The 22,132-nt window shown below is 41.2% G+C and overlaps 1 protein-coding gene across 1 annotated transcript in view; it reads right to left on the minus strand.

Annotated features, from left to right (window-relative positions):
* Nucleotides 1-22,132, minus strand: part of LOC147750918 (acrosin-like) — a 622,490-nt gene that overhangs the window by 360,674 nt on the left and 239,684 nt on the right. The gene's annotated exons all lie outside the window — the stretch shown is intronic.

Below are 22,132 nucleotides of genomic sequence, written 5' to 3' on the forward strand. Positions count from 1 at the left end.
CCGGCGTTGGACTCCTTTTGGCCTGCTACGTCGGGAAAGGAGGGAACCCACAGACTTTGGTTGATTCGACAACCCGAGTACCGCGTTCCTTTGCTGCGTGGGATTCATCATCTAACTTTTGGACCACCCTTGCACGAACGGTGACTAACTCTCCACATTTCTGTTTAACACTGATGCGTTCGGTGACTGACATGCAGTTCAGTTCAGACAAGCTTTATTCGACGATTGTCATAAAAGCAAACAGTACATATATATAAAGTTTATGAGATATAAGATTACCAAGTTAAAAAATAGTAAAAAAGTTTTCCATTGGAATATACAAATATGTACACATAAAACCATAAATTCATCAAATGACTATAATAAATAAATGATCATTAAAATTTGGTTTCGGTAATGTGAATACATTTTGCAATTTAAACTTTGAGCATTCTACTTCTGATAGCCCAAGCCCAGCCCAAATATTTTGCCACAGCTATGCAGACTATCATATCTGTACAGGATCGGATGATGCGAACTGCCATAGTCCCACTAACGGGGCTCATTAACCTGCACATTGGGCGGAGCAACGCTCTCCTTGGCTCACTGTACACTGGGCATTCGAATAGCAGGTGACCAATGGTCTCAGGGCGAGCCAAGCATACCGGACAATCATCCTTGGCCCCAGAAGACCATCTACTAGTGAATGCCCCAACCGGGAGGCTCCCAACCCTCAACTGAAAATATAATTTGCGATCCAGAGGTTTTAAAATAGTGTCCCAAAAGGCTTCCAGTTTTGGGACATCCTTAATATCCAAAAACATTCCGGTCAACTGACATATTAGCGACCTGTTTGGTTGCTGTCCCTGCTTCGTTGGAAACTTTATGTCATATCTTTAATATATCAAATGCCCATCCCAATGTTATCTTTGGAGACTTTGCCACCCACGAGTACTGTCCTTTGTGTACTGTGCTTTCTGATCCAACACCCCCGATTCATTCCCAGATAATTACATATAATATCACCCAGGGCGATTTATGCTTTTTCCTTACCTGCGATCCCGATGCAATTACTGAATGTGTGCGTTTAAAATTGAAAGCAGCAACTTATTTTTCAGCTCATGAACGAACTTTGTGTTCCCGAAGATCCCCAAAATCATGTACTTCTGTTAAAAATAATATGACCTGTAGAGTTTAGTAGTTACCCCTAGTCATTATCGTACAATGCTTTTACCTTCTGGATGGCTTTTCTCTTGTGGTAATACATCCTGGCCCTACATTCCCGCCAATATTTCTGGAGGACCTTGTGCCATCACTAGATTAAGTTTATTGATGTTTTCTTCACATCCCAATACACATTCCTGAGTTGTTCGCGATGCTGTGATGTTACATGATGATTGTGATTCTTCACTACATTTATATTCCAAATCTGAATATCTTAGTTTAGCATTTTCAATTATTGGTGTTCCAGCCTTAGCAGTTTACAATGCAAAATCCATTGGGAAGATGGCATGTTGGATGGTTAAGTCCATCAATCATACTTCTACAATTTTATCTGACATGTTACTAGACGCCCAGGGTGAACGCAGAGCTATTTTGCAGAACCGGGCTGCCATTGACTATCTTTTGCTTAAACATGGACATGACTGTTCCGACTTTGAGGGGCTTTGTTGTTTCAACTTATCGGATCATACTAGATCCATTCAGGCTCATATTGACAAACTTCATGACTTGACTGAAGAGGTTAGAAAACACATTGACCAGGGCTGGTTTGACTGGCTCTTCAATTGGTTACCTGATTTACATTCTTTATGACAGATATTAGGGGGTATCATGATTACTATTAGCATTTTAGTAGATATTTGCTGCTTTATTCAGTGCATTCCTTCCTTACTCCACTTCGGTAGATGTGGTACAAGAAATAGATCAGTTAATTTTGTTTCATATTATTCCTCTACGGATGTTAGTTCCATTTAGCGAATGAATAGTAGCCTAAATTCAAGGGTGAAATGTTCTGACCGACTTTTTGGGCCCTTTCATGAGGGAAGGTGATTGGAGGTGACTTTAGTCTACTATCATTCTAATGAAGGATTAGAACCGTAAATAGAGCCTATTCACAAGGCGTATTGATACAATTCCGTACCCTTTTCCTTAGATCAGGGTTTATAAACCTATGTTAAGGGATAGGTTCATGAGTATTAGTGCTAATCTGTCCTTTTGTAAGAGTGTTAGGATACTTTTCTTGGAGTTATGCTGATCTCGGGCCTTGTAGGCCTCAAACGGGAGAGACTCCATCTTTCTTTCTGCCCCGGCAGCTTGAGATGCTTCTAGGTCAAATGTAATGTTTTAGTTACGAGGTGTTGTTCGCTTGCAGAGAACCGGCTCAGGCTGGCCCTGATCGAAAGACTGTATTTTTCTCCATGCCGAAGACATAACATCAGGCCGGCCGGCTGAGAACGTGTCCTTGGTACGGGGAGGTACAAGAATTTGATGGGCGGCAGGTTACTGGCCGTAACTTTCCATGAAGGGACAAGCTTCCATATTAGCAAAGGCATGAAGCAGTGAGTTAGTCAGTCTGTAGGCGGCAGCTAGTCGTTAGCATCAATGCCATTAATTATTCCAAGGCAGGCAGTCGCCATTTTGAAGTCCGAGAAAGACCGAGAAGCAGATACTCTCTTAGAAAGATTGAAGTTATTTTAGTTGGAGCAGCGGTAGCTAGTCGTTAGCATCAATGCCATTAATTAAGCAAGCCTCTGTACGAGCGCTCTTAAAAAAACCTAATTTGGACCCTGACGATCACTCCAACTATCGCCCCATCTCATTGCTCCCATGGACTGGCAAGGTGCTGGAAAAACACATAAATGCTCTCTTGGTTCAGTTTTTAGAGAATCACTCCCTACTGCACACCTCCCAGACAAGCTTTAGACCTGGCCACGGGACTGAAACCGCCTTGCTAGCAGTTACCGAAGAGTCTCGAAGGATACTGGATCAGGGGGGATCAGTGGCAGTGATCCTCCTTGATCTAAGTGCTGCCTTCCATACGGTCAGCCATGCCACTCTGCTGAACCGTCTCCAGAACATCGGAGTCTCGGGAAACGCACTAAGATGGTTCAGTTCCTTCCTGGCTGACAGATCTTTCCACATCTTTGATGGCAACACAACATCTACCATCAAGCCTCTCAGCTGTGGAGTTCCGCAGGGCTCATCACTGAGCCCTGTACTGTTCAACGCCTACATGAAACCGCTGGCTGGGGTAGTAGAACCGTACGGCATTAAAATCGTGTCGTACGCCGACGATACCCAGCTAGTGGTTTCACTGGCCCAAGAGAACGGTGGGCAAGCCTCGGCTGGCCTGCTGAACTGCCTGGAGAGCGTGAGGGAGTGGATGACCAACTCCTCCCTCAAACTGAACGGTGGAAAAACTGAACTTATGCTCCTAGGCCCAGCCTCACCACTATCCTTTTCTTCCCTATGGCCCGCCGGTCTAGGAGCACCCCCTACCCCCAAGGACAGTGTTAAAAGCTTGGGTGTTTGGTTAGACCACAAACTCTCCTTTTCCACTCAGGCCACCACGTTGTCTGCCACCTGTTTTGGCTTATTAAGAACGCTGAGGAAGGTCCTTCCACTTTTACCTCTAGATGCCAAGAAGGTGGCGGTACAAGGCCTCATCCAGTCCCGTTTAGACTCAAACAACGCCCTATACCTGGGGGCGCCTGAGATGACTCTCCGAAAGCTGCAGGTGGTACAAAACTGCGCAGCACGTACCATACTCCAGCTTCCACGGTCTCAGTCCGTTAGACAGGGACTGAAAAGCCTTCACTGGCTGCCTGTGAGACAGAGAGTGGCATTCAAGGCTCTGTGTATCACACATCGGGCTTTTTGGAAGACTGGATCAGCAATCAACACCAGCCTTGTCACCCCTTACCATCCTAATAGGAACCTCCGGTCTACCGGTGCTTTTCTGGCAGCGGTACCCAGAGTAAAGAGAGCCAGGTCCGGTGGCAGGATGTTCTCACTGAACGCCGCCAAGCTGTGTAATGCCCTCCCCCTTGATCTTCGATCCACACCCGACCTACTCTCATTCCGCAGAAAACTGAAAACCATACTATTCAGGAAGCCCTTCTAGTTCCTCCTGTGCTCCGTCACGTCTCTGTCTAAACTCAGCGCTTGGACGCCCCTGGGCAGCAACTGCGCTCAATAAATCGACAAATAATAATAATAATAATAATAATAATTATTCCAAGGCAGGCAGTCGCCATTTTGAAGTCCGAGAAAGACCGAGAAGCTGATACTCTCTTAGAAAGATTGAAGTTATTTTAGTTGGAGCAGCTGGCGATCTCTGATCTTAAGATCAGAGCATACAGAGTGAAGCAGTTAGTTGAGGGAACGAATACCAGAGTGGTAAGAAACTGAGTTATAAGATCGAAGCAGAGAAGTGAAGACAGTTCGTGATTGAGAGAAGAGAGGAGTAGTGCAGAACAGCCAGAGAGAAAGCAGCTGATGAGAGGAAGGTTCCAGTGACTTGGAGGGAAGCGGAGGAGACAGCGCATAGCGGTGCAGACGTGTATCCGTGACTGCAGAGGTGTAACCCTAAGATGAGCCAAGGCACAGACGAGAAGGGAACCCAGATGACTGCTGAGTCCAGACTTCATATCAATAAGGTGACGTCGACCCTTTCATATTAGCGTGCACACATTCTAACCTTTCATTTTCCTTTTCAGGCTATATGTTATAGTATAGTATTACATTGAATTATTTTATTATTAATAAAGAAACCCCAGTTCTTATTGAACCAATGTGTACACCTTTTATTCTTATACAGTAAAGTTAACCTTTCTTCTAGTCAGGTGCTATTGCATGAACGGATGCTACCCCCGATCAGGTAAATGGTAACTGAATAATGAGGGAGAGAGGAGCCCTTGAAATAGAGAATAAGTTGCACACAGTGTAATTCGGCCATTCTTGTGTGAATCATAATATTGTAGTATTGTACCTCTAATGAATAGTGAGAGATTCCCCAACATGAAGAGCTAATGGTATTCATAGGAAAGTGATCGTCGTTGTAAGGCGGTGTTAATGGGAGCACTGATTGTGGTCAGTGTGTATACCCACAGGATTGTGGCTTGTGAGAGCACCGGAGGGACACGGTGTGTAGTGAGATTGCTGCTAGAGAGAGAGGCATTAGTGAGAGCACTGATTGTGGTCAGTGTGTATACCCACAGGATGTGGCTTGTGTATGTATGAAATAGTGAGAGCACTGGGAGTACACAGTGCGTATACCCACAGGATTGTGGCTTGAGAGAGCACTGAGTATGTCAGTGTGTAATGGTAAGTAATTAGAACTGTCACAGGGTAGATTTGCCTGGGCCCATGTGGTCGCGAGACTATATTGTATGAGTGTGGTATTGTAGAAGATCTAAGCATGTATATTGCTAATTCCCCATCCTTGGGTAGGAAACATAGATACCTGTTGTAAATAGGTCCTAAGGAGGGAGGTGGTTGCGTTTCGGCTGGGTTAGTGGTGCTCTGGTGAGCTGATTCTATCTGGTCCGAAAATCCGGTTGTTACAGGCGCCTGACTTGAAGATGGCCGCGGTGAAATCTCGCTCCTCACAAGATTATCAAACCTGATTCATTCAGTGGGAGCAGTAGCGCGGGCACAGACAGACTCCGATACCTTGGAGGTGACGACTTCAGTCACCGGGCACAGCATCGGACCCCGCACTCTTCCACAGGTATCACTTGCACAGGGCCACTTGCAGCCCAGGGCAAGCGACCGGGTGGGCTCCCGGGTCACGATCAACAGACTGCGTCGCCTCCTCTACACACGTGACCGGGGTGGGCTACCGGGTCGCAGCAATGCAGAATCCCCTTCGAAGACACACGTGACTGGGGTGGACTTCACAGCTCCAAGGCACCGGAGCGGACAACCAAAACAGCGGAGCACAACACGACCGGGGTGGGAACCCGGTCCGTGACTCAGCACAGCTCCGAGGCAGCGGAGTGCAGACCAGGATACAGGTAGGCAGGCAAAGCTTACGACCACCGTCGTCGCCAGTTGTAGTGTCGCTGCGCCAGTACAGATGACACAGACACTATTCTATGTAATGGGAGCTTTATTCTTGTGCAACTACTCTGCTGCTGTTCCTGCACTACTCTGCCCATTCCTCCCTCCTCCTCTTCCGCCACCCCAGCTCCCCTCCCACCTCTCAACCTCATGTGCTGGTCCTAGCCCCCAGCACATATAACATTACACAGTCCCATACGAAGAAAACAAGCAGTTTAAAATACACAGCCAGGTGGTAATGTCCGGATCACTGAAATAATATAGACTGCCAAAATATCGACCTGCAAAAATATCGTTGCCAAAATATCGACAGACAAAATATCGACTTTCTATCTACAAACAGGTAAGTACAAAAATATCGAGTACAAAATATCGTTAACAATAATATAGATGTAAAAAATATCGACTTTATTAAAAACAGTGTTAAAATAAATTAATATTAAATTTAAATGACTAAAATATACTTAAAAATACTTAAATTAAATTATAATAATTAAATAATAAATGAAAATAATAAAAAAAAAAAATTACAATCTTATTTGTTGACCCTGAACCCTAAAATATACCCCTTTACCCAAAAACCCAAAACTGACCCTGAACCCTAAAAATACCCCTTTACCCAAAAACTAAAAACTGACCCTGAACCCTAAAAATGCCCCGTTACCCAAAAACTGAAAACTGACCCTGAACCCTAAAAATGCCCCTTTACCCAAAAACTGAAAACTGACCCTGAACCCTAAAAATACCCCTTTACCCAAAAACTGAAAACTGACCCTGAACCCTAAAAATGCCCCTTTACCCAAAAACTGAAAACTGACCCTAAACTCTAAAAATACCCCTTTACCCAAAAACTGAAAACTGACCCTGAACCCTAAAAATACTCCTTTACCCAAAATGTATCAATATTATTTAATTACCAATTAATTATTAATTAACAATAACAATAAAGTAAATATATTAGCACATTAGCTGTAATTATTTTAATAATTAATATTATTTTTTCCCAATTAATTACTTAAGAATAACACAAAATTATATATATTAAAATGTACTCTAATTAATGTAATTAACTAATTACAATTAATCAATTACCAATTAATTACTAATTCAAAATATGTACAAAATTATATTAATTAATTAACTAATTATTATTAATTATCAATTAATTATTAATTATAAATATTTACAAACATATATTAATTAATTAATTATTATTAAATTACTTCCCACCCTATTCCCCTATAAACCCACAACCCGCTACAGAATTACATAACGCAATTATTAAAAAAACAAATTCCATTTAATAAAATATTTTATAACATTAATACACACTTTTCACACATATTATTACATAAAAATACACTATAAAATATTATATATTATTAAAAATTCGATATTTTTGCTATCTATATTTTAAACAGTCGATATTACTTCACTTACCCGAAAAACGATATTTTTGTAGTCGATATTATGTCCAGTCGATATTTTGTCCAGTCTATATTTAAAACTCGATATTATGTCCAGTCGATATTTTGGAGTCGATATTTTGTCTGTTCACCGGTAATGTCCATGGTATTGAAGGTAGTCATGATGAAAAGAGAAACATCTGACACGTGTTTCGTCAATACGACTTCATCAAAACTGTAACGATGTATGTATGTAGAAATTAAAATACAAGCAACATGTAGAGAAGAGTGAAGAAGAAATTAAAGAGGAGAAAACAGAAGAGTGAAAATATAGTAAGGAAACACTGGTGACGACAGAAGTGTGCGTTGCACTAATACTAATGTGACAAGAAATCGTGCAGAAAAATACCAATACATTAAAAGAATCCCTCTAATTAGAAAAAAACAAGAATTTAACAATTCACACCACCAGTTATAGAAAGGCCTGAACAAACACGAAGTGAAACGATTGCCAAGTAATCAATACAAAAATAACTACCACTGTTGGCACGATGATAGTAAACCGAAAGTAATAATATATTCAGTTCCAAGAGATCATGTGGAATGAAGCAGAAAGTCCACAGTAAAATCCATCCATCCATTCCTCAATAGTAGAGGTAAGTGGACTAATCAGTGGTAAATATACCAGAACTCACTCAAAAGGCGAAGTAGGCAAAAAATATAAAACGAAGTTTAGACAGTAATCACCTTGCGAAGAAATATAAAAGGAAGTTCCCCCCCACAGTACTGGGTGGAGTAGAGGATGTAACCCAGCAGTATAAGGGAAAATGTGTAGGAACTGCGATAAGAAAAACGGTAAGGAAACAGTATGATACAGTAAAATGTGTATACAAAAATTGAGTACACTATATATATAGAGTCTAAACTTTCACAATAAACAACCAAAGTAATATGCATATGGATGGGGCACTGACTTAAATGGAAAACAAGGTTAACAAATGTTTATCATAGGACATGATATGTTGGGGGACGCAACCTAAAAAAACATAAGAACCTTCCCAGTTCTTCTAAGACAGACATTGCGGATTGCTGACATAGACCTTTCAAAGTAAATGTTGAAAGAAATCTGGGGTTTCATGATTCCCAAGAACTTTGGGAATAAAAAGAATACCACAGGCATACCAAACACAGTAGAGATGTATTGCACACAGACTTGGTACCATGGTCTGAGCACATTTGTGCACACATATGTTTACATCATCATTAGTATATTGAAGCCAGGCCTATGTGCTTTGCAGGGACAATTTTAAGTGTGCTTGAGGACTTCAAATTTTTCCTGTTCCGGATCTGGTTTAGAAATGAACAAGTGATCTGACCAACGCAATTTTAGAGATTATATATTTTTATGAGGTGTCACCTTACAAAAATAGAGTAAAGACTGGCACCCTATTGTGTTTAGAGAAGGTAGTTTTATACTCAGATGTTCTCCAATATGAATGATTTGAGGAAAGCTATATCTTCATCTTTCACTTTTGAAGACCGAAATCTTCCAGGAAAGTGATCACAAGACGACTTGATCAGTGAAAAAAAGTCTTAAGCTCTTTTTTTGTGTCAAGTGATTTGGGTGTTGTGTTTTTAATCGCCTCAGTGTGGCATTGGAAAGAGGAGAAGGCTATGGAGTTATTCAGTTTACTTTTAGGAGCTATCCCCACAGTTTCTTCGGCTCTCAGACAGAAGGTGTTCTATCCTAGAGGCATGATACACTCAATAGTACAATTGCGGATCAGCTGAACCACGCTTCTGGTAGTGTAATATCATGAACATTGCAGTCTGTATGAAGGAAGCTATGGAAAGTGCATTAGAAACTACAGACCTACAGTTCAGAGAGGCAATTGTGATGTGATGAGCAGGATGTGGGTTACTGGGTTGAGAAGAGGTGATTCATTTGCGGTTGAGTGGACAGATCATGCTCTGGCAGCAGTAAGTGGCTGTAAGGAAGTAATGAAGTATGCCTATGGGTGGTCAAGTCCTTTTGTAAAGGTTTAGTTTGCTTTTCTTTTGTTGTAGCTGCACTGGACCGACCAGTTACTTTATACAGGGAAACTGTAAAGGGGGTGTTGGGGACTATCACAAAGCCTGTTTAATTGGTCCTGGTTAATATTTTAGTCAGTGTCAGTGTGCGAGTAGCTCTATTCCAGGTAATCTTTCTATCTGACTCGATTCATGATGGCATTATGATTCTGGTTTGATTTCATGGAGGGTGTGCAGGTGATATTGGGAATTTTGATGGCTACTTCCAGCCGCGGCCCGTGGAGGGAGTTGCGGTGGGGCAGAGAGGCGGGGCGGGGGAGGGGCAGGGTGGGGGTTGCTAAAAACCGTCATATGGATAATTGGAGGTAAGTAAACAATTTCATTAATAAAATGAATTTTGTAGCGTGCCCTGCATCGCATACCTACCATCAGAAGGTTTTTTGCATTACAGCTTTTTTCCTCACATTGCTGCAGGAAGGAAACTTCCTACCGATGGGCCATCCAAGAAGTAAAAGAATGCGTATCATCTGATTCCAGCCATTAACAGGTTGCAGCACCACAAACCTCTAAAGTTAGAAATAAATATGGATCTGTATCAAGTTCCAGCCACAAGTAACCCACAGGCTCCGGTAGAAACAATACATCAACAAGCCCAAGAGTTACACAAATTATGAGATGAAAATGCTGTCCTTCGCCAGACCTTATTATTATGTAGATCTTTCTGAAGTGATGTGTTGTGTTCTGCATTTTCCTGGAGACCCTACCAAATAAAATAACGTTTAGACTCCTTGACAGTTTATTTTGCCTTCAGACCCTGTTTATTTTCACAACACCAAGCTAAGGTTGGATACTTAATCAGTTCCTTATAGGCGGTAGACCTGGCTTGGGACACTCCTCTGGGGACATCTTCATATTAGAACAATTTAAAATTCATGCTAACCAATTGGCAACCTTCAAAAGGATGTTCCAAAGACCAATTGTTTAGACGTACTTTAGAAGTAGCAATATCCAGTCACCTGGTTCCAACTACTAGCCGCTGAGACTACTTGGGTGGAGAGGGCCTTAAGGGCTTTGTTTAGAAGAGGGTTAAATGAAGAAAATAAACGTGTGTCAATTAAAGGCCAATATTCTTCTTCACTTGATGAATTGATTGATTCAACTTGTCTAATTGTGCACTGTATCGTGAATGTGGATGAGAGAGAAGAAAAGGCTGTCATTAAGCTCGAGGCAGTTTTTCATGCCAAACTCAGTCCAAACGACTGGCAAATCCTTCTGTAGAAGGTGGTTCAACTCCAGCTGAGGAACCGACGCAAATTGGGTCTGCAGGAGTTCCAAAGTAGAAGGAAATCTGGTTTATGTTGATATTGTGGTGATACCACACATCTAATTTAGACCTGTCGGTGAGACCACAAGAGCATTCTGGAAATGCTGGGGCTGATATGTTGTGAGAGAAGACAGGACAGTTAGGCAAAGGCCTCGGTTTGTTGGATTTTCACATATCTCATGCACTTCCACTAAACATTTGTTTTTATTACATATCAAAATGCGGCTGGCTGATGGAACAAATTTAAACTTTTCCAACTTACATAGTTGTGAAGCCTGTGGAATGTACATAGATGAATTCTGGATTCCTAAGAAGCAACTCCCCGAGTCACTAATAATAATACTGAGAGTATTCAGACTGTGAATGGCTCACTAATAAAGTCTGGGGAAGTTAAGAAAAGGACGGTTACTCTAACCATATCCCTTGGAATCATCAAGAAGTCATATTGTTACATACTATAGCGTCTCCAAATTATGCTATTATATTTGGTCTCCTTTAGTTAGTAAGTGGTAATGTTTACATTAACTAGACTAATAAATCCATTTTATTAGCCTCTCAATTTCACGTGGTTCATTGTTTTGCCTCTGGTAATTATATGTCTCCAGCAGAGAAAACTTTGAGAGTTCCCATCAAAGAAAGAATCCTTGCTAATCCTAATAGAATGCTTCAAAAGTACCAAATACTTTTTGACATACTCTCTAAGCCAAATGTTTATTCAGTACCTCTACTTAGAGAATTGTATTTTTCTAGTCTGACCACTTGAATCTGGTATTATTGTTTCCTTTGGCTGAAGGGTGTGGCTGAATGTTCATAATGGCGAACACGTGGCCTTTGAGTTCTTCGCTGGACTCCCAAATGCTCCATGATTTCAGTCCTGAGGGAAGCTTTATTGGGGCATGTGGAGCTTAAGGGGAATTGATGCAGCCCAGCCAAGGCATTTGTTCTGTAGGCTCTGGAATCAGACTACAAGCCTGGGCCTCTCATGTTTGAAATCAAGATGTTGAGAAGCAGGGATATTGCAAATTCCAACACAACAGCATGCATCTGAAGTTGCTGAACATAACGGCTAAGGAGGCAAGAGGAGCCTTGGCAGTGCCCCAAACAGATGACAGCACCATGGCCTGGTTCACAGGTGAAGCAAGAGCGAAAAGACCAGTACCCCAGACTGTGACCGACCCGCACACATACAAGCACAATTCAAACTCCACATCTACACTTTCAAGACATAACACTGGCCCAGAGTACCTCAAAAATCACATCTGCTTTCACAAATCTTCCAGACATCTCCACTCGTCAGGACTCGTACTTGAATAAATCCCACGCACACAGAAAACCTGGTCCCGTTGTTTAGCCTTTTCATACCTTGCTCTTAAGCGTTGAGTGACCTGCTGCTACACATAAGAGCCTCGCACTCTCTTCTTGAAATCGGCAAGAAGGTGAAGACCTGGCTTTTCAAGTAGTTCCACTACGCCCTAGGGCTGGCTAGACTTCCACCTGCTCTGCGCCAGGATACCCTCCTGTGTGCTCTACAAATGCTCTACAAATGGTCTGAAAGTGCGCTCTACAAATCTTCATAACATACCATAGTATCTTGTAAGCACTAGTAGATGATCAGTGCATTGCCCCTACCCTGTCACTCATTGTTATGATAGTGGGATGGAGATCTATGTAAGGTAATAAAAATATAATACTTCATATCGTACATGGGCGCCACTTCTGTGGTTTCACATTTCATCCATTATTGCATGCAAACATATCTGCAGATATTTCCATGCAGACAAACTGGTAAACCATTGCTTTTGGCTATGTTTGTGGCATAGATATATATGAATTGTCTACATTGGAAAGTTCATATCATTTAGTGACGTGGAGTTTTGGATAGTAAATCTATACTTACTCATATGTACTTACTTTCTGTATGTACTTACCTGACGCCATGTTTGTTGCTATATTCCGGACATGAAATAGATGCATATTGATAATGCAAACTCAATATTTTGACATACAACTAGTTTGATGATAACATTATTGAAAATTTCAAAGTGTAATAAGATTCAGAGGTAAGGACGTCTTAGCATCCTCCCATGTGTTCACAATACTGCTGGGAACTAGCAGCACTATTTCTTTCAGTTACCCATTACCTAGAGGTGGATCAGACTATGGCATAAAACCGACACTGTCTATCACTCCGACATGTGCCCTAAAATGGCATAGACACCTCCTTGGGCTTCTGAAATCCCAGGTGGGTGTCCCAGGAATAAAAAGAGAACAATTAATGCAAAATGGCTGCCCTCGTTAAAGTCGCATTAAAGGCAGACATCACAGAAAAGGAGTGTCCTATAATGCCCACTGTGGGCTTGCCAATTTTTTTAGTTGGTCTGAGTTAGTCCAACAGTGCAGGTACAGCACACAAATGGTGAAAGTGTGTCATAGACACCCCACCAGCTTTTTTAATCGCAACATAAGTTACTTGGGTCTAGGTTTTAGCTATCCTGGTGGTGGGTCAGGTTTGGTTTGGGTGCACCTGGGCAAATATTTTTGTGTGTTCTAGGAGTGCAAAGTACCCATTGAGATGTTGGTGCTCATAGATAACTAGGCCATTGGGCTGAATGGTAGATCTCTGGTTTTCTTGGAAATGTTCATTGTGTTATAATGCTTATTATTACAAATCTGTCTAAACAAGGAGGTATCTGGTTTTGTTTTTTGCAAAGGCTCATGTTAGAAAGGGGGGTCTCTAGTTGGCAGTGGTATGCACCCTGTCCAAGTAGGGACCATTCCTTCTAGTCAGGATAAGGAAGTTATCAACCTAGGTAACCCCTGCTCACCCCTTGATAGCTTGGCACGAGCAGACAAGCTTATCTCAGAGGCAATGTGTAAAGTATTTGCACAAAACACACTCAGTAACACAGTGAAAACACTACAAATGGACACCAGACCAGTTTATAAAATTAAAGTATCTTTATCTAAACCAAACAGAACCAAAACAGCAAAGATATCCGACATATACAACTCAAATATGACTTTTAACATGTTTCAAACAATTCTGTCCATAGAAAACTATGGATGCCTGATTTCTTTACAAAGTACCTCAAATGCATCAAAATCCATAAGGCAAAACAGCAGCAGAGGAGGGAAGCATCGGAAAACACCGCGATACATCAGTTCCTGAGTCCTTAAGGAAGTGATACAACATTTCAGCTGCACGCAGGAGAAACAATGCAGTCGAATCCGGATAATATGAGGAAGTGATGCATCGATCCCAAGGCAGTTTTGGTCTGTGGTTGCTGCATTGAAGAAGCATGGCACACAGGTGCGATGCATTTTAATCCGGATGTGCTCGAGGTCAATGTGGCGGCAGCAAATAGGCGATGCGTCTATTTCTTCTGCCGCGTTAACACAATACGTCATTTCTTTGAGCTGCTCAGCAGGGCCTGTGTTGGAGTCAGGGCGCTGGACACAGGCTATGGATACCGGTGCACAGGACTCAGCATGCAGGAATTCTTCTGGCTGCTGACAGGCGCTCCATGGGTTACTTTGGCTGCACAATGCGGTGCATTGTGAATTTCTCCCGGGTGGCTGTGCTGCATCAGATAATTCAGCTGCAAGAAGGACGCCCACTAGAACCAAATATCAATAATTAAAAAAATGTAGATTCCTGAGTTACAGTATTCTATTCTTCAAGTTTGTGTCAATGGAGTCAAAAGCATCAGCCCCTCGACTGAATTCCTTCCTACGAAAAGTGCCAAACACAGTTGCTTTCCTATCTCTTAATCAAGAGTTCTCACTGTCTTTTGTAAAAAAGCACTAGCAAACATTAGTGAAGTTAAAGGGATTTGTGACGACTACCCTATATGTGGACAGTTTGACACTACATCCAGAGTCACGGCATTCCTCTTTTTTTTTATCTGTAAAGCAGTACTAACCACATACCGTTTATTGTATGGGAAAGCATTTTTGTCTATTACTACATCTGATGCACATGTGATACATTTCAGGATCTTTTTACTTATAGAAAACACTTCTTCATATATATATATATATATATATATATATATATATATATATATATACTACTGCTTAGTTCAGTTTGTGCAAAGGCTTCCTTCATATATCAAGGACGGTAGTGATTTTCTGAGTAAAATGCATGACATTGAATGGCAGGAGAGAGTTATACTCTGACTTTAGATGTTCAACATCTCCATAGAAGTACAAAACGTATGGATGTAAGAAGTATGAAACGTAGTGATGATCTCAGATCAGTCAACCACTCTCTCGTGGGCACATTCTTTAATGTATATATTGATACACAAGATTACATTTTGTCTAACTTAAAATATTTTTATTTCTGGTGATCAACTGTATGAGCAATCAAGTGGGACATTTATGGTTACTTACTTTAGCCCCAGTTAAATCAACATCTTTATGGGTTAGTGGGAGGAGTGGCTGGAGTGGTGGCTTGTTAAGTGTTATAGTGGTAGGCCATAAAATTATCACTTTTTTTCTGCATGCAAGCACGATAATTTCAGATTGGGGAAAGTCTAAAGATGCATGTGCAGACTGCAGTAATTGAGAACAGGGTTTCTCTTTAGTCTTTCCTCACTCTTAAAAAAATCATGCTCTCTTTCTAAGAAGAAAAGTAAAACCACTTTAACACTTCATCAGCCGCCACTGAGGAGCAGGTAATCTGGGATGGTATGTCAGAAGATGCAATTAAATCAATGGTTATGGCGGTTAATTCACACAATTAAATTTTATTGATCTGATATGGTGACAAGAAGTTGACTACGAAGTTTGTTCAATACTTTAACCAAATGATCTCAATCTTTACTTAAAACATTGATAAATTCAAAATTGAATTTTTAGATTTGTAGGTACTCAATGCAAACAATAAGAATACAAATTTATTACACAGGAAAAAGCCTGCTGGAGCTGTATCCTGCATGCACGTAGTGGACGTTCTCCCTCCATGATTTGTAGTATTCTCTATGAAAAGTTTCTACGTGCATGCAGGAGTTACATTACAACAGAAGCCTTTAATTGAGAAACTATTGTGATAAGACAGTTTAGAGAAAGGGTGATACTGTAATAAAGTCATTGAAAATGCCTTGGGTAAGGCATGAAACAATATGCAATAAAGTCAGATTTTCAAACATGAAATTAAATCTAAAATGGAGGTAAAAGTTAGACTACTCAATATCAATAAAGAACATTCCAAACAACTTAGAGGTATCCTTAGCAAACACTGGGTTAAAGTAGTAAACATTGGGATATACTGAAGACAGTTGCTGCTCATGGGCTCAGAGATAAGGGAGGCTCCATTTATGACATATTGCAAAGCTAAATCCCTAAAAGATTTTTGATGCAAAGTCACTAACAAGAACTGAATGCAGGAGATCATCTTTTACCCAAACAAGTGTAAAAAATGAAAAGCCTCTAAAGAACAGGAAATCTATGAAAGACATCCCACTACCTACTAGCAGGAGCCACAAAAGGATTCTGAAATTCATTGCATGTACATCAGATTTCATAGTATATATAATAACTTGCCAATGCAATAAATGGTTGGTAGGTAGTTCCATCTTGCAGGTTAAATAGAAGGTACTTGAACATCTCAAAGCTATTAAAAACCTAGATGAAAACTCCAGAATATCCAGATAGTTTGCTTAGTATCACAATAGGAATTCAAGTATGGCACAATGCTTTGTAATGGATTCGAGCCTAAACACCCCCAGAAGACATGATACAATAACAGAATTGAGAACACTTGAATTAAGATAATGTAATTAAGCTGCAAAACCAAATTCCTGGAGGACTCAACATAGATGAGGAAATAAGTGTGCACTTATGAATTCTCTTCTTAGCTACCTTAATGGTGTTTCCTTTTATATATGTCATATTATAATGTTTTATTTTGACGAAATTATTAAGACGAATAATGATTTCCGAAAAGGATATGCTGCCTGTTTAGCGTATTTGTGCATTATAAAATGGTCAGTTTACCAGTTTGATCTAAAAACTCAGGGATATTAGTTATATATTTTCTTCAAGGATGGAAATGTAGTTCCCTCCCTGGGGTTAAATTGAATTAAACCTTGTATTGAATGATGGAATTGTGTTAGATATCAGGCAAATATTGTCCTTGTGATATATTAGTACGCTATGTTTGAATACTGAGTCTGATTTTTTAATTTAGGGACACTAACATTTATCTAAAAATGACCCACTTGAACAGGATGTTGGAAGTAAATTAGAGACCTCCATTGAGATATACTAGTTCAGTCAGATATGTGTTATTCCTGAGTTGGATTTATAACCTTAGCACTATTTGCATTTATTAGTAGTACCCTACTAGGGGATGCTGGAAGTGTGCAAAAGACACCTTTTCCCAAAACCATTTTTCTTATTACAGTTATTTGATGGTTCACAAAGTTGTGAAATCTTGAAGATCATCTTAATAAGATCTCACAAATATTTTGCTGAAGAATTTACAACATCAGTTATGGTGTGTGTTGTGTGCATTGCATTTTTTATGATACACCTAATTTTCTACCCCCCCCGACCCCCCCACCCCCCCACCCTCCACTGCTCACACTTATGGTTGGAACTGTGAGCTAAAACCCACACAAAAAACCCATGCAAACTATATTTCAGACACCGAAAGCAGCTCTCAATACTACACCCTTCATTGATGCCATTAGCTATGTTGTTATTAACCTTAGAGATGAGATTACACACAAAATTATGGTTAGGTGACTGTTTCTATTAAAAATCTAGTTTGCTTTTGTCAATAAGTGTAGCGCTTTTTGACAAATCTGTACAAAATGTTTTTAAATCAATCATCTGATTTGAGTTTGCATAGAAAATGTCATGCAGATCCATCAAAGGGGTCATAAAAAGTGGTCAAAAAAGCAACGTTTCCTATTTTAATTTCTGTAGGATTTTCCTCTACAAAAAAGTGACACAATTAATTTACCCCAAACTTGGCATTAAAGTAGTAAGTGTCTTAAGTAATGTCCTTTGCTGCTTTCGAAAAGTGTCTAAGAAAGTCCTCATACTCAAGTAGATATGGCTGGACTGTTTATCTGCAAATGGATTTGCAGACAACCTAATGCCAACGTTTTAAAATATACTCAAATCTGATTGAATACAGAACTTTTTCTTCCTGGCTCGCAGACAAAAAGCTCTCCAATTGGCTTAATGCCACTTGAAGAAAAATGTTGAGCCTGCCATTACAGATTGCAGGAATGTGGTTTCTTCATCCTAAAAAATAAAAATGAAGGACTCAGAAGGGGGAGTTTCAGAGGTCTTTTTTTTAACATTCATTAGTGTTATAACTCATCCTAACCATAACTTCACTTTTCAGTTTGAGATCTCAAAAGTATTTAAATATTAATACTTGCATATGCTTGCCTGTGATGTAATATAACAGGCCATGTACTAACTCTTGGTGTGACTGTATTAAAATCTCACACGCAATGGAGTCAAGTTACTTCTGAAGTAATGACCCCTGGCGTTGTGGCATCGAAGTAATGGGGATAATCCCACGTTTTCATCTCTGGATTGTAAATTGTTTGATGTGGGGAATTTGTGGATTTCTTGGTGGCATAAAACTATATTGCAGATTTGGCAAAACCCACTGTCACATTCTTAACTCACCTATTTGGAAGGCGTAGTTTGTGTAGTAGCGCTACGCACAGCTACGCAAAGTGCACTTCGCACTACGCACGCTACGCGTAGCTACACGAACTGCGTAGTGCGGTAGGGAAATGCTGTTTGCACTGATTGCCCTTTGCCGGATGCTTGTCCGCACTGTGCAATCATTGCAAACGGCATCTTGCACTGTGATAGCGGTTGTTTTCTGCCGCTCAAGTAGATTTGAACTTGAGCAGCAGCTTTCTCAACGCAGACAGGTAGTTTCTCATCGCTAGCGGTCGCGAGCATACGCGACCACTTGCAATGAGAAACCTGACCTCCCCACGTTTAGAATCTCGCCGGGAGGTTCATTTTCCAAGCTTGCGATCAGCAACTTGATGTTGCTGATCGCGAACGAGTAAAAAGTCTCTCCGGGATGTTGATTTTGCTCACTCGCAGTCACCAACTTGACATTGAGGACCGCGAGCAAGCAAAAAATGCCCCCTAAGCGTTTTCGCACTGTGCTATGTGCAATTTGCATAGTAGCGCAAACTACGCATGCTCCGCGAGCGTAGCCTAGTCCCTACGCCCAGGGTTACTATTTGCACTTCTGCCGAAAAGCTAATTCAGAAAACTCAAAGTGATCTGTCAAAAGAAGAGCATAGGGTTTCTGCTGAAAATGGCAACCAAGTGTTCAAGTTTCACAATATCACCACTTTTCACAAGACTTCCACAAATGTGCAGCAGGAGCTCCTGATGGCACAGGTTTGTGGTTGTTCACAATGTCAACAACTCAATGAATGTTTGTCTCCTGCTAAATGGCTATTAAGGTTTGGATATTGTTAGCTGCTACTGCGATATCTGAAGGACTTGTTTAAGGAAAGATCATGCATTTAAGATTTACAAATATGCCTTATGCACACAGCCGGCCTTTTGTATTCTTTTCTGTACCACTGCTAAAGTCCTGTCCTGACAGAAAGTCTTAGATACTCCTGAATGGCATCACTGATTAGTCCTTTTTGTAAAATGTTATGCTAATAGTTGTGTAGCTTGCGTGAGAACATCGGAAGCCACTTGCCTACTTCCAACAGGCATGAGGTCAATGGTGAGGGATGTCAGCCTCCAACCTAAGTTGCCTTTCCATTTTGGGTTAGGACAGCAATGGAAAAAACTGAGGATATTATTGGCAACGATGAGTGAAACCTGCGGTGAGAGCATCACAGCTGAAGAGCTTTGTATACTGACCCAAATATTAAAAATGTGTGTGATGTAGATGGTTTGCTGTGCGCAATAAAACTTTACTAGACTTTTAAAACTTCTGGTAGTGTGTGTTTTTTTGCCACTGTTAATTATTTCCCCTGTGGCTCCATACTGCAAGTAATTGCAAATGAGACCTAGTGTTGAGAACATGTGTATTAATGCTATTGAAGGGGTCACATTTTTGAAGCAGAAAAGTGTGAGAAAAGCTTTTTTGAGTCTAGTTAGTGACAGTGCACATTGTGATCGATAGTGCAGATTATTCCAGCAATATTAAACGCATTTCAAAGGAAGGAAGAAAGGGACTGTATTAAAAAGATCTCCTGCTGGGCAGAGCAGCGTTATATAAAATAATGACGCTTCCCCGCTTTCTATATGTCCTTGAAAACACGTCATTCCTGGTCCCGCAGGCCTACTTCAAAGCCATCAATATACAAAAGGGCCCCCTGAGAGATGAAATATAGGGCAGACACGCAGAGGAAATAAGAGAAACTTCAAAACACAGAAATGTGTCTGCCCTCTGAAAATGATCAAGTGGCTCAGTTATTGTCCAATCATAGAAAAAAGGCAGTAATGAGCTCGCTGTCACCAAAAATGAACACCTCACATAATAACAAAACACTCATTCACAGCAATCACACATTTCATACTGGCAGTCAAAATCACACAATCCAAGTACATTCCAGACTCCTCAAGCATCAAGAGTCGGATGTTGCACAATAAATCCTTCCTGAAAATTTTTTCCGGCACAGAGATGAAGACAAGGTGGCCTGGAGACAGGGCAGATAACAAAACGCCAACTCGCGTTTCGGTGCAGGGCCAGATCTATGGCCACACCTTCATCAGGGCAATCAGAGTAGGAGTTTGGGGAAGAAGGAAATACTACAGCATTCAATCAGTCGATAAGTAGCGGAATCTGGTGCTGTATGAAGAAAGATCAACATGGATTTCACACACGAACCAAAAGCGGGACCATCATTTAATGGCACTCCAGAGTCAAAAGCAGTCGTCCCGTAGATGGAGGATAAGCTGCTGGACCGTTCACGCGTCAACAAATAAGCCAAGATCGATCAAGCACACAGCAGCAAAATGGAGTGAGAACCCGTATTTTTAGCTAGCGTGTCACAATCTGTGAATGAGTGTTTTGTTAGTGTTTGTGGTTTGGGGTGTATGTAATTTCTTGAATTCTAGTACCGCATCATCCATGTGTTGGTACCTTGTTCCCTATGAAATTATATATTTCCATTTAAGAAAATGAATAAAATTATGTGTATATTTTTCTAAAACTTGGTGTGACTCTGATTATGTGAGGTGTTCATTTTTGGTGACAGCGAGCTCATTACTGCCTTTTTTCTATGATTGGACTCTAACTGAGCTACTTGATCATTTTCAGAGGGCAGACACATTTCTGTGTTTTGAAGTTTCTACTTCAAAGCCATTGCAGCTCAGCTCTCTGGACTGCTATGGGGGAACAAACCAGCACGGATCGCCCAAGATAAGTTGATGCGCAGCTGGTACGATGGGGGGATAGCGCTCCCCAACATACAGTTATATTATTGGGCGACACACCTTAAAATAGTTAACTATTGGATTCACGCACCACAGGATGACCCTGCGTACCAGGAAGACAGGCAAGCACTCGGGGAGGAAGGGCTATTGTCAGCACTGTATCATCAACTTACGCCACCTCATCTGCTCTGTCCGACAGCACACACAATATGTATATGGTATCAGCACAGGCTCGATTAAAATGTACAGGTACCATTACACAAATGACGCCGCTGTGGGACTCTTTACAGCTGGGGCGACTCTGGAATAATAAGGGGTTTTGCCATTGGGATAACATAGGTATTTCTGTGGTGGGCGACTTGTGGCAGAGGGGCGCAGTGGTTGACTTTACGCATCTGGGCACCCAGTATGGCCTGGCATAGACGGAGAAGTTCTGGTATCTACAGATCCGGCATGCATTACAGGCGATAATTCCGCCGGGCACTGTTTTGCCGGAAGCCACTCCTTTAGAGGACAGGCTGTTGACGGAACACATGACCGCACAGGCGACGTCCTTCACCTATCGTAAATTAATCAATAATTTGCCAGACCCGATGTCTAGGTTGCGACACCGCTGTATTCAGGACGTGGGCAATTCTGATGATTCGGAATGGGAGGAGGCACTGTCTTCCCCAAGAGAAACGGCCATACCCTCTCGACTCAGGCTAATCCAACTCAAAGTGCTACACCGTACATTCCACACTAGGGTCACATTGCATGCAATAGGGAGAATCCATCATCAATACTGCCTTCGGCGCTGTGGGGAAGAGGGTAAGTTTTTCCACACTGTATGGGACTGTTGCAGATTGCAGCCTATTGGGCTAAGATTATAGGCACCATATCACAGACAATAGAAATCTCACTACTTCCGGAACCCAGGCGCTGTCTA

The sequence above is a fragment of the Lissotriton vulgaris genome, chromosome 1_1 (assembly GCF_964263255.1).
Source record: "Lissotriton vulgaris chromosome 1_1, aLisVul1.2, whole genome shotgun sequence".
In the NCBI taxonomy this organism is placed as follows: Eukaryota; Metazoa; Chordata; class Amphibia; order Caudata; family Salamandridae; genus Lissotriton; species Lissotriton vulgaris.